The sequence below is a fragment of the Vanellus vanellus genome (assembly GCF_965231255.1).
Source record: "Vanellus vanellus genome assembly, chromosome: 1".
NCBI classification, from domain to species: domain Eukaryota; kingdom Metazoa; phylum Chordata; class Aves; order Charadriiformes; family Charadriidae; genus Vanellus; species Vanellus vanellus.
The window spans coordinates 40,474,838-40,487,622 of record NC_138905.1 but is presented as its reverse complement, the minus strand read 5'-3'; positions in this window follow the sequence as shown (position 1 = coordinate 40,487,622).

Genomic DNA, 12,785 nt, shown 5'->3' with positions numbered 1-12,785 from the left:
AGCAGCTGGAGCAGCTACCTCTTGTCAAGGGTAAAGGCAGAGTTTTCCTGCTCACCCCACCGTGGTGAGGCCACACAACCTGGTCATCAGGTGCCACCTGAGATGGGCGATTTGAGTCCTCTCAGGACAAGAAGGAGCCCAAACCCAGATATATCTGCCCCCACAAACCTTCACAAATTGCTCAAGGAGTGGCACTGTCCTGTCTACAAGATGGAGCACAGGCAGAAAGGGGTGAGCTGAGTGAGCCCCTCCTGTGTGGGAGGGTCTCACAGCAGCCCTGTTTCACATGCTGGCTCTCATGCATGCTTTTTCTACATACTTGATTTGGTTGAGCTAGTTTGCACCAGGCCCTAAAAATAGACCTGTTTTGAGGAGCGATGCCCGAGTGAACCCTCCTTCATAGGTCCAAAACCTGGACAGAGGAAAGCTGATGATAGGGCTAATATAATGTCTCAATAAAACCCCCTCGGTGGGTTATCAGGAGCATAAATTTGGCTTTGGTCAAGTCCTTCCTTCTTGTGGAGAACAACGTACATTCAGTAAGTCCTTGTCTCTGCTTCTAGTGGAGCTGTAGCATTTCCATCAGCTCAGAAATGATCACTTTGCCCGTTGGATGTGGGAGCCAGGCACCTAGATGCCATTGAGATAGACATGCCATATACAGGCTGCACTCAAGAGGCACTGACCAAGCCACTGCCTAACCCTGGCTCCTTCCGTCTCCTCAAACTTGTGGCAGTCACCTCTGGCATCCCAGGTCTAAAGTACCTTCTGGGGAAGATCACTGGCTGTGGAGAAAGAGCAAACACCAGGAGTGTTGCCATCTGATCCACACACAAACATTTCCAGCAGAGATGTCTGTCTGGGGTAACCATCCCAGACGGCCCTTAGGACTGCTTATCCCCAGGCAGCCAAAAGGGTCCAGAAGAACCATACCCCAGAAGTGTCTGTCTCTCATCAAAGACGCAGAAATCAGTTTGATTGACAAAGTAGTCATCTTAGTGGACTTCAACAGTGCCTAATGTAGACATCCATGGGCTTAAATAAAGTGCTTACTATCCCTCTATCCTGGCCACATTTGGGGATGAACTAGGAGTTGAGCTACTTCACCCTGCCCAATGGGGGATGGTCCTGGGGCCTCTTCAGGTACTTCGAGCCCTCACAGCTCTGCAGGAGAACAAAGCTCTGAATTTAAGTGATGCCCTTTGGAGTCACACTCAGAAGTTTGCCACTAAACTGAGACCCAAGCCCAGTTCTCACATCAGTTCAGCTTCTTCCCCAGGCCTGCAACTGGTGAGAGAGAGATCTGCAGCTGAAGTGCCACCACCAATCATCAGAATAACAATGCACTGGGGAAAATAGTGCCAGAGGCCTCTGGGCGCTATGAGGGGGGGGGAAAGCAACTGCTTTTGGTGGCTCTACAGGACACTAGCACTAGATCCCTGCATCGGTCTACCAGCGTGAAGGAATCAGCAGGGAATATGTGCTCCTTTAGGAATTCTCCCTGTCCTTGGCATACACACACACAGAGATATGTCAGTAGGGATGGGGGTATACTTCAAATCCTTTCGCTTGTGTTGCCAGACCTCTACTGGAAGATGCAAAGTTATGAAAATTGTTTCCACTTTGCAAATTTATTCCAAGAAATTTAAAAAATTATCTGTTCCCACTATAATCCCAAGGTCCTGCTCCCACTGGATACACAGTACAAATGCATCTGTTTTTTGCCTGGATGAAGTTTGAGGCTCTAGCGCAGCCAGCACAGAAAGAATGCCCTTCAATTTTGTTTTCCATGCCACAGAGAGAAAAGAATCCTGAAATTAAAAAAGAGACTAGTAGCATTACGGATAAGAAAGCCCAAACTTCCTGGAAAATGAAACACAGACCAGATGGCACATAGTAAAGCTACCCAAAAAGATTTGGTATGAGCTGAGCTACACTGTAAAAAACAGAGAATAAAACTAATTGGATGCAGAAAGGAAAGTGAAGGTGGTCAGAATGCTCCACGCAGCTTGGCTAGGGAAGAAAATATTATGCAAATAAAAGACAGCTACAGAAAGGTCCATGTGTTAATTGGGGGCATTTCTCCTGCCTGTCAATGACTGAAGTAGCAGTAATGAAACCACTAGGAGAAAAAGATGGGTACTTGAATAGGCAATAAAGAGGTATATAATGTCCAAAGTATCAAACAGATCAGAAAAGATATGCTCAAGACACCACGCATGATAAATGCCAGCATCCTGTTATCTTATCACTGCGTCTAAAAGACACCTGGAGCCAAATTATTTGTGAGAGTCCGACATCGAGAGAAAGAACTGGCAGACAACTGGAATTAATTAATGCCCTACAGATCTGTGCTAGAAAGGTTGGAGAGCACTAAAAATACCCGAGGAGCTTGTTTCTTACACATCATGGCAATTAGATCTGGTCAGGCTGTCACAAATTTTCTGTAAACATTCTGGTGCACAAGCAACTCCCCCAGCCCCCTCTGGCAGCTCCCAGGGTGGCTGAAATCTTGCCTTTAAGGTGCCCGAAATCTTGATGGCAGAAATGGAGGAGCGGAAAAGCAAAAGAAGAGCTGATGTCAAATATGTTGTGGTTGATGAACCAGGGCAGGTAGGAAAATTTCACATCCTTTGACTTGGCAATGTTCTTCAGCATAGATTTCTGTTTGCTTTGGTGGGATTAGACCTAAACATCTTGTTGTACTGAGTCCATCAGAGGAAAAGGAGAAAAGACAGAAAATACAGTGAGTGAACTTCTACTGCTCCTGTCTGGAGAAGACACATTCATCTCAGTGGGCAAAAATGCACATACATCCACGCTGGGATGAGAAAGCAGCTAGGAAGGGTGAAGGCATCAAGGACCTCCACCAACTTTGTGGTGACATCTTTTATGTAATTTCCCTTCTCCATCCAACACACTGTCTGAGACCATATGAAAGAAAAGCCTGTGAAGGGCCATATGGTGCGATCACAGAGGCCGGACCCGGCTGTGCTCTGAGCTGGGGGCTGAACTGCTGAAAACACTCCATGCAAGCGGGAGCATGTGCACCTTGTCCAGGAGGTCCTTGTGCCGAGGTGGGATCCACTCCTCCTTCCTCACTCAGCCTCGCCAGGGAAAAACACGCCTGAATCATCTGTGCGAGCTGCTGCTGTCCCCGAGGAAGCAGCTCTCGCCCGCCTCCTCCTTTCCGGCCCCTGTGCCGCCCACTCATTCCCACATCCCTCTGCTTGTTGCCACTCGGCGCAACAGACCGGGGAAGTGATCTGTGTTAAAATTACCTTGTCGTCAACAAAAACAAATGGCTATTTTTAATCTCCCCTGTCTGTTGCAGGAGAGAGCGTCTGAGGTTTTCACGCTGCCGCAGGCTGGCAGGGCACAGGTCATCAAACATCACTCTTCTTGCTTCTTGGACCTTTGCCCGCTCCCTTAGGTCACCTGCTCTGGCAGAGCCTGACTTGCCCCTCACGAGTCCCATCAGGCTGCACCCCAGAAAACAAGGCTCAAACCCAATTCGGTCCCCAGCCCGCCACCTACATCTGTGAAGAACAGGAAGGACAGATTTGCAAAAAAGTGAGTCTAAACCTGGCTTTCCCACAGCTGCAAGGATAAGAGATGGCTGGGAACCAGCCACGGAGAATAGGGGACCATAGAAAGGGAAAGAAAAGCTCTGGACAGCAGGAGGATGGATATTGGTTTATGGCCTGAGTTACGCCAAGCGTATGAAAGCCCGGCGTGGTGGGACTTTGTTCCCTGCATGGACCTCCGGCAGGGAGATGGGGAAGCTGAGGGTCTTGTTAGTGTGACCACGTCCCCTTTGCTCCTGAAATGCCATTTTACATCTTCTAGTACCTGCACACTGAAAGGGAGAATTTGGTGCAGAGGCTTCACAAACAAATTTCCCTTACCTACACCTCCATATCCTCCCCCCTCTAGTTCTTATCTCGGTAATTAAATTATGCAGCTGAGGAAAGTGATTTGGAAAACAGATGGCATGCAAGATGCTATAGAAAACAGTAGTGCATTTTAAACCTTACAGCGGAGACACAGACAGATTTGGATGGTATATGGGCCTTGAAGTAATTGAACTTTAAAGGCTGCTTGTGCAATGGCCTTTAACCAGAAGAAATGAATGGTCCTCTAGCCTCTAACTTGATACTCACAATTAAGTATTAAAACCCAGCTTATCCCCAAACATTGTGGCTGATCTAATTTGCCACACAAGTTGGTGTGACCTAACCATGGCTCCTGGTAAATGTCAACGGTAGGAAATATGGGATGGGATCTTGAAGCAAGCGGTTTAGCCTAGCACTAGGCTGAAAAGTAAAGGAGAACTACACAAGAATAGCAGACCATTAATTAATCTATGGGAGTCTCTAAGCCCATTTTCCCATTGTCCTCCTTGATTTACCTTTAAGACCGTGGCATGAGGCAGAGTTGGGTGAGGACCAGGTGCCACAGCTGCTGGCAGCGTGAATGCCATGTCCCCACACCTGCTGTCAAAGAACCGTGTGGTGGTAACCCACTGCTGCCTCCCGGTCACGGCACACCCAGCGGGAAAGAAGGGGAGCTCTCTCACCGGCATCGCCGAGGAAAGGGATTTGCCAATAGCATCTGCCTCTGGATCAGCATTAAAACTCAGACGATCAAAGACATTGTGCCAGCTTGTTTTGAATGGGGTTGCTGCCTCTTTCCAGGAAAACGGCATGGTCATCAAATCCCACCCTCCGAAACGGTGCTGGAGATCACCCTGTTGTAATGAAAACCATTGCAAGAGGTGCTAGAGGAGCCCTACGGCTGGCAGCTGTTTCCACTGCTGAGTATATTTCCACACAAAGCTGGAGGTAATTCTCAGAGAGACTAATAAATTGAACATAAAGAGTTTAAACCATCCGGATAAATAACGGCAGATGTTTAGGGAAGCAATAACAGGCAAAAGTATGAGTTATGCAGTGCCTGCAGTTCAAAGAAAATTAGATCAAACTGCGAGGGCATTGTTCAGAGGAACAGTAAAGGGATAAAGCGACTGGGGGAGGGAGGAAGGGAAGGAAATCTATCTCCCTTCCCTCGGACACGCGAATACCATCCCCGGCCAACTGCTGCTTCATCGCTAACCCAACATCCAGCGCTTGCGGTGGACGCAGAAGCAAGCACCGCCACTTGCAGTCGCACATCCAGGCCCGCAGAGCCGGCTCCCCCAGAGAATTATTAGCAGTTAATGGGGCCGCTGATGTGCAGAAACGCCTGCATCTTCCTGCGGATGTTTTCGGCAAAGCTGGAGGAACTGGGCTAGCAGCTGGGGTAGGCACTGAGGAACCAGGATCCCTGCATTTCGTAACCCTCTTGGTCTCACTGTCCAACCTTGTGCACAACACCAAACCTCTGCAGGCAGCAGTTCAGCTGCTTGTAGGAGAAATTCTCGCTTCCCACGGATGTGACGAGACCTACAGCCCAATTAAAGTCCCTGTTTGAAAGATGCTGTTAAAAATAATCATGCTTCCAGCCCTCTTCTTCCTCACCCGAGGATGGAGCAGATTTTAATATGGTACATTTGCCAGAAATATACCCTTTCTTCAAAGGGGAAGCAAAACCTTCATGGTCGGAAAAGCTGCAGCATTCCTTACGTGTGGGTTTTTTTCAGATTTCACAGGGGATAATAGGCAGTGTTTAAATGGAGAGGGCCAAATTATCATAATGTTTTTGAGCTACATAATGAGTACTGCTAATAGCAATGCTTGACTTGGCAACACAGTCTTCAAGGTTATTTAGCAAAGCACAGAATGTACATTAAAAAAAAAAAGTTAATTTTAATATGTCTTTGCAAAATAAATATAAAACTAATCAATTTGGCTTTTCACTTTTATTTTGCCCTTTTGTTTTGGTTATCAATAAAAGCAACCTTGAAAATGCAACATAAGAAGTATTAGACAGAAGTGATAGAGGAACAATAAAACGAGGAGGAATGCAAGTTGGTACAGAATGTCTTCGATCATTATAAAGCTAATTATTGAGAGAGACAGCTCGATGTGCATGAATACAGAATAATGATGAGTTTGGTAAACCTTTACCGCGCAATCCATATGTATTTGTGTGCCTGGAGAAGGTGGGCTTAAGAAGGAAACAACAGAGTGAAATCAAAGAGTATGTGCGTCACTCCAATAACAGGATGGAAAGAAAGAACTCCCAATCCATCTTACTTGGAGGCATAGTTAATGCTGCAATAAGTTTCCACTATGCAGCCATATATTAGCTGCCCTATTGTCACAAAATGGGCTGTAAATCTGTACAGGTATTATGGACGAAAAGAAATAGTTCCCACAAAGTTTCAAGACAGGTCAAGACATAATTTGAACAGTCATTAAAAACTGATTTGAAATATGGTTTTGCCTAAACCTTTAATTTTTCTCACTTTGCACAGCGAGAACTCCTTGGGCGGGCATGCACGTCCTGTAAGTGAGGAAAACAGGTTACTGTCAAGTGACTTCTGTGCATCACTATGTGTTTTATGCCCAAAATAACTCTGGAGGAAAAAACAGCCTAATCTCAAGCCCATTGACATGGACACCAGTGAATTTTGTGATGTTCAACCCTGGCAATGTCCTACCTGCTGCATTGAGTCGTGCAAACTTCTTTCCCCAGGGATGCATTTAGGCAGAAGTTCTGCAGCCGTCCATCTTTTTGGAAAGAAAAGTCAGTGTGATGTTCCTGATGCCGCAGTGATGGAGTTGAAGCTGGCAGAGCCCAGCAGCGAAGGCTTCACCTCCATTTCCCCCCACGCTGTCCCCAACATGCAGCCCGAGGCACCAGGCACCGCTCAAATTGCTGCAAAAGTCCCGTGCAACACTGCTCTGAACTTCCCAGCAATTTCAACATAAAAAGAATGGGAAATACACTTTGGTCTGGGCAAAACAGATTAAACAAGTAGGTTAAAACAGGTTAAAAAACCAAGGTGGTTTCCCCATATTGCTCCAAGAAGCCATTAAGTGACAGCTACTGGAGAAAAGGGTATGTTTGCAGCCCAAGGCATCAGCTAAATGCCATGAAAGCCAGGGTTAGCTAGCAGCAATCGCACCAGCATGCTGTCCAGCATCTATCTGAAGGCTTTACAGCCACATTTTTGCTTGCCAAGATGTTTCTTCCACCAAACATTATATTTGCTCTGTCCCTCCAGTCCTCCTTCATTACCTTGTATTTTTCAGGAATAGGAAAGACGTTTTATTCTTCTGCTAATATTCTTAGTTCCTCATATTTGCTGTTGAATGACCTGCCCATCAAACTGGAGCTCCCAAACTTCCTGATCTGGCATATATTTTAAAATTCAATTAATTTGCCCTTTACCTTTCCATTTCATATAATGAAAAAAACTACTGAGACACCTCACTCCACACCTGCGCTCGGCATCTCGCTGTTCATTATTGCTTTGTGTTGACAGTTCTTCAGCCCATTTTCAATCTCCCCTCGCTTGTTGCCAGCCTGATCGGAATTAATTTTTTTAATAAGATCTCAAGTCATTATTTAAAATGCTTCCTACAGTGTATGGCTTCCCGTATATGTCTCCATTAGTCTCCAGTTTGGCTGTAAAAAAGCAGCAAAGTTCACAGGACACGATTTGCTTTTAATACACCAGAATCATTTACTGCCCGTGATTCACTTGTCTGAACACTTGTAGATTCATAGCATATGCTCTGTATTTTCAATAAGGATTGAAAATTAATCCATCAAAAGCAAGAGATGCTACCTAACTCCAGAACTTCCATATCACTTTTTTTCCTTTTGTATCAGACCAATTTTTCATGTTTTTTCAGAAAAAAAATGGTTAGGATCTACGTTACCAGTTGGACTGACTGCTCGATATGCAGTCCTTCCAAACTAGTCTCCCCCCTGCCTAAAAACAGACTTCCTGACAATTGCACGGTTAATTTTTAATCGTCTCAGACGTTATTCTTCAGAGGAACAGTGCAGGAAAAGATAGTTCTGCCCTTTTAATGCCACAAAAGATTTCACTGGTTGCCAAGCGCATGCCCCTTCTGCTGTTTCACATTTGCCCTTAGGTGGGAGCCCTCTCCGTGACAGCCCCGGGTCGTGCTCTCACCCCACACCCTGGTGGCGTTCCCACTAACTACCCAGGCCTCCGGCAAACGCCAAGTATTACATCCCAGAGATGATGCTGTCTCCGACCGTGGCAGACACGGCAGTGGAGAATGGGCAGCCATTTCGCCCCCTCTCCTGTGCGTACCACGAGCCAAAGCGGACCACTGAAAGTGGGGAGAGGGACCAGGGAAGGGCTGCTCTCCTGCCGAGCGGAGAAGGGCTGCAACTCCGCTCAAAGCAGCTGATCTGCAAAATTCAGGTTGCAGCCCCACAAACCTTTGGTGGAGGGCCCTCTGTTTCTTGCATTGAAATGCATTGAAATTGCGTTCTTGCACTGAAGTTCGTCGAGCTGAAATGCAGCCGTGTGCATGCATTGGGAAGATGCATCACAGACTTCAATATCAGCACGCGCTCTGATAGGCGTGATCAGAAATCGCTCCTTATCTGAAGTCTGGATTTGTCCTAATCCACAGTGAGGGAATGGAAGTGGCCTAAAAGTTGGCTTTTTGGGGCTTTTGAAACAAAACATTAGCTGCTCGCATCTCTTTTTGAATTGATCCTGCTGTATGGAGTCCAAATAGTTGAAGTGTTTTGTCCAGAAACCATCAGTTGCCGTTCGTTGCTGAACAAGCAATTATATGAAAGAGCTTAATAGTTGATTTTTTCCAACAGCTTTTAGTGAAAGGCAATTGGCATTCAAATTAGTAAAGAGATAAACCTTATGTTAGCTGGAAAGTTATGAAAAAGTTATGTTATGTAAGGTAATGTTTGATACTGCATTAGCTCATTAAATTACAGCAGATTGCTTTTTTTTTTTTAAAATGCAATATCAAGGCTGATCTAAGTAACTTTTACTGCATTTCTAGGAGAGTTATTTCAGATTGACTGCTGTACATGCTATATGGAAATTGTGCATAGTAGGTGTTTACATAATTTTACAGCTATGCCAACATATTTTATATTGAAACGTTACATCCAAATTACGGCTGTATAAATTAACGGGCTATTCTTTCTCTTCTTATTGCATATCCAGCCCTGCATCCCATGCATGCAAAGCGATTTCTTGGCTTACGAGACTTAAAACCGTTAGACCACCAAAGAGCTGTGCATTAAACGCAGTGCAAGTAATGACAGCTTTCACGCTAACGTATCAAACCAGAAAGCAAATTGCACAGCCTCTCGAATATCAAACTTGGGGGTTGATTCATTCGGTGGGTCTGTGACCTGACAAGGCAGTATGATTAATTGCATACATATTCCCTCGGAGGTTTTCCCGCTCGTGCTTGCTGCAACAAAGATTGTTAGCCTGACGGATCAGCGCAGCAGCATCTTAAGATGCCAGAAAGAGAAGGGGTTGGTTTCTGATTGAAAGTTAATGGAGGAATAGCAGCTGCTCCATGTGGAGGAGAAAAAAAAAAAAAAAGCAGCTTTTGATTCTCAGAGAAATCACACACAGAAATAAGCTGATTTTTAGACAACTCTGGCTATAGGATTTCTGTCAAGGACTGCAAGAAAATATTCACATGATACAATAGACTTCATAATTAGGAATTCTGCTGTGGTTTCTTCCTTCTGATTACCTAAATATAAGCCATGGCCTGAGCTTTTTTCTTATTAAGCGCTTTTCTAGGTGTCTCCTCTGCCACATGTTTATTCTTGGCTTTAAGACACTTTTGGCCATTTAGGCTAAAGTTTGCAGAAGCACAGATTTGGCAGGCAGCTCCAATATTTGCAATGCTGAGCAAAGATGCTTGCACAGCACGTTCCCTCCGTTAACAGGCAATCCACACTGTCCCGCCATCATACCAGACCCACACAGGTGTCAACTGTCCAACTTAAAAGTTTTGATTTTTTAAGTAAGGCCTGAACTCCTAGCAAACTGCATTAGGCACTTCCTTAAGGTTATTTAATCCCCGCACCTTATCTATGAAAGGGTTTTAAACATTAACCAATGTTTCCCCTTTCACATTCCCCAGCTGGACTCCGACGGGATAACACACGCTTGACGGATCCTTTCATGTAGGGCGTGAAATGAGCCGAGGTGCCTGATGGCCCTCTGTAGACATCCCCCTGCTCCTGTGGGGATGACGCCGCAGCCCCGGCTCAGCAGCGGAGGGCTCCCGCGGGCCAACAGCTGCCGGGGAAACCCTGCGGGCAGCAGCCCCGGGGCTGGGGCAGGCATCGGCAGGCGGAGGGTGCACGGAGAGCTCTGCACCCTCACACCTCACAGACCTCTTTGCTCTCATTTAGGATAAATCCCTCGGAACGCACCTGGAAGCGCGACTTTGGAAACTCAGACCCGCACTACCTCTCCACCACTCCTCCCAGCTTGCGTCTTGCGGCGCTTACCGAAGAGCCCAGGTGATAATAGCCCTTCAAATCCAGCAGACTGTACTGGACCCCTATCAAAGAGCTCCGCATGCACCAGAAATGATGGGTAATGACTTTTAAAAATCCCCTCGGATACCCCCATGACATTCCTTATCTGCTCCTGGCATTGAATTAAGTTCCCAATTCAGTAAGCTAAATTTTCTAACGCGTTGTGAAGTCTTGTCTGCTACTGGCAACACAGAAACGCGCAAAGCAGAAAAAGCGCAACAAAGAAGGCTCCTGTTACTTCAACTTTTAAAATGAGCCTAAGAAGCTAACAGAGAAAGATACCGTATAAACAAAATGATTTAATTGCATTACATGAAAGAGAAGGCAGGTCTTACTGAAGTGGAGCAGCAGACGGAATGATGGAACAAAATTCCTCAAAGCGATAGCATATAAATATTGAATAAAATGCAAAAGTCAGCTCTGCAGATGGCTCTGGAAAAAGCAGACGCTTTGGCTGCAAATACACTTCTGAGAATACACCGCAAAAACTGGAAATCCACAAAGCCAAGGGGGAAATCAGCGAATAATCCGCTAGAAGGAAATCCCCAGCTTCCACGATCAACTGTGGGGATTAGAAAGACATTTATAAATCAGCAAGGTGCAGGCTGGGACAGAAGAGTGAATTTTAGGATTTTTTTTCCCCTCAGCATCACATACTGCCGAGCCAGGGAAATACTTACTGCCTGTCTTTGCACACCAATTTAGATGCTTAACTTCAGATGGTAATCTCTCTGCAGAATTATTTAATATCATCTTTGTAACCATTACTGACTTCCAAAGGCTTTTGCAAATGGTATTTCTAACAGATTTAAAGATATGATTGCTGATCAAGTGAGCTGCATCAACTCAATTCACTTCTTGCCTTTTGCTCGGAAAAACCAGCTGCATGATTCAGTCACAAAAGCTTCTGGAGCAGAGCTAGAGAGGATTTTGTTAATCTGGATTTGTGAGCCCCAAGCTACTGGCTTAAAAATCCACGATGAATGTGTGTCACCGCGTATTCCCTTCTCCCTTGGGAAAACAAAGGATGTGTATATGCCGAAATCAGGGCTACTCCCCTTACCTGTAAGAAGTTACCAAGAGCAAATAGAAGAAGGGAACTTGTCACCACCTTAACCAGATAACCAAACCACCCCACAGCAGCAGCCTTCTATGATTTGCAGAGTGTGAAAAAGTAATATATAAGAAAATATGTATAGTAACTGACCCCCCCAAAACCAGACGCACATGTGGAATGCTTCTGTGGGTTGCCAAGGCAAGGTTGCCAATCACAGAGGATGCAAGCGAGGCCACGGCAGCCAGGCACGAGTGAAACCAAACGCCTTGTCCTTTGCAGGACAGCACTTCCAGACATCCTTAGGCTTTCATTTGACGGGCTGAGAGCTCACAACCTCTCTTCATCCAATGCACCCAGTGCTATCCTTTTCGGCAGGCTGAGACAGAGGGTACCTGCGTGAGCCTGACAACAAGCACCTCCAAAGGGGTGATGTTTGACAGAGAATTGGGAATTTTTCATGCAAGCAGCATTTTTCATCTACAAAACTGGAAGTGCTTCAACGTGTGCAACCAACATTAGTTGGGTCATTCATACAGAGTAAGTAGCCATGAAGCATCAAGTTGCCACCTCCGCAAACTGATTTCCTTAAGTTCCTTCCAAGGAAAAGCTATCCCAGTGTCAACCAGGACCAGAGGACTCTCCAAAAGTCACACAGCAAGTAAGCAGTGGAGTGGGGAATGACCCTCATCACTGGGCACCACAATGTCCACAACATGTACAAGTTTACAAAATAACAAGCCATACGGAAATCAGTTCTTAAATATACCATACAATTAATCTGAGACGCAGACTGGGCAACACAAGCAGGTTTGCCACTGTGCCTTACGTCAACAAAACTTTCATGCTTTCAAATCTAGCACTTTTCTCATTCTTGGGAAATACGTCTCCTGTGTGCTAAAAGCACGACAAAACACAAAGTATTTAAACATAATACTAAGAATATCAGCGATGAGTACAATGAACAGTGTGGTTAGAATTGCAGAATTGTTAACATAGATTAAAACACTTTGCGAGTACTCACATGCTGAGACTCACTTTCCTGACTGAGCCACGTGGCTTCTCCGCTGCGTGCCAGCCCTGCCAACCCACGCAGTTGGTCCCAAGGGTGCGCAGCCCCGCGTGGGCGAGGACGGGTGCCACAAAGCTACTCTGGTCTCACTCCCTGACTACAGCCTGCAATGGACATGCTCTGGGAAACCGCTCTAAGGCCATTTTTTTTCTTTTACGATGAGTGGTGAAACACTGGACCAGGTTGCCC